The sequence below is a fragment of the Ctenocephalides felis genome, unplaced genomic scaffold (genome assembly GCF_003426905.1).
Source record: "Ctenocephalides felis isolate EL2017-DRISC unplaced genomic scaffold, ASM342690v1 CF-g0.4_SCAFFOLD_02238, whole genome shotgun sequence".
Taxonomy (NCBI): domain Eukaryota; kingdom Metazoa; phylum Arthropoda; class Insecta; order Siphonaptera; family Pulicidae; genus Ctenocephalides; species Ctenocephalides felis.
In genome coordinates, this window is record NW_020538392.1 from 40,001 (window position 1) to 41,661 (window position 1,661).

Genomic DNA, 1,661 nt, shown 5'->3' on the forward strand with positions numbered 1-1,661 from the left:
GTTAAATAAATGGCGAAGTGGAAGTTCGTTAAAGTGGAGAAGACACACAAACCAATGCAGTGGCCTGTTTAACTGAATTTCAAATCGACGTAAAATACCATTTTTTACGCCTGTATTTGCTGGTTCACCATCGCAACATATGCCTATCAAAGAATCGAGAGCTATTCCTTTATCGGCGAAAAACTCGTTCAATTTGATTACTTTACTTTCCGAATCTTCATTTTCCAATTTTGTGTAACCCAACAATTGGCCATTCGGTTCCTTTAAAATAACTAAATGCGCTTCTTTAATCATTCGTGGGTGAAACTTCTTATCGATTTTTTCCATGGTAATAGAATCATTTTTTCGGCCGTCGAATGAAAATGCTATTAATTCAGAAGAATCATATCGTTTGTGTAGAGCTTGCCTATTTTTCTGCCTCTCACGAACGCTTTTATTTTTCCATAATGACAGGATTGCCCCAATCATCCGTTATGCCCAGGTCACGCTGGATTGCCGTCACCACGCCAGAACCAACTCTATCAGAAATTGCAAATCTGTCGCACATTAAGGCATAGCTTGGAGCCTTATATCTTCGACTATATGGACCACGTTTTATATGAGAGGTATTTTGTGAACTTTCCGAACTGCTTTTAAAATCAAAATCAACATCTGGAGTATATGTCTCACCTGGAGTAATATTGCTAGTTATTGTAGATTCTGATACTTCATCTTCAATTTTTATAATATATTCTGGTATCGTAGATTTCCTCTCATTATGTTGATCCATCATAAACGCTTGTAAATGTTTGGGATCAATCCACAGGAACACAGTAATCTTCGCAAATCGCATTTGCATTTTCCAATATAAAATAATTCTTTCGTGGATTCTACAAACTCCTGAAATGATGCTTGGGTAGACTTGCTTTTATTTGTACTTTTATATTTATCAATCAATCGGTTCAATTTTCTAGCGATACTTCGTTTCTCCATAATTGGAATATCAATTTTTTCCCACGTCTGAATCAATTTCGTTACCACATTTGGAGTAAATGTTTTATATGAAAACATTTTATTTTGTTTTTTTGATTTTCGGCCAAATAAAAATAATACCTGATAATTTCCATACTTGTCGGAAGATTTACTCCAGTAAATTCTTTTGCTTCCCCAAATGTAATTTGATCATGCGAGCGCATATGATTCAAATTACTGGCACTTGCGCCTGAATTTAAATAAGAATTCGCCATTGATACTTCACGTCTAACTGGAGAACTGAATGAAGATTTATGCGAATTTTCACATTAATATATTCTTTTCGAAAGTTCGAGAATTATTATAAAAAAATACTAGCGCACTCTGATGGAAATAAATAACAACAAACTAAACCCGATTTAAAAACCCCCGTACAAACTATCAATCAAAATATAACTCACAATTTGAATTATTCACATGCCTAAATTAATATATTAACTTATTAAAAACAGTATTTTATTGAAAATTTCGCTGGCTAAAGAGTTATTTGCGATATATGGTTTTGAAGTCAAAATTCATTTAAATAACACATATATTTCATATGAAAAGGTGCCCATATCGCTTAATTTTACTTCTATAATGATTCGGCCCACCCTATCATTGGTTTCTTAGAAAACTGTGGTTAAATATACGGGTTTTACTAAGAAATA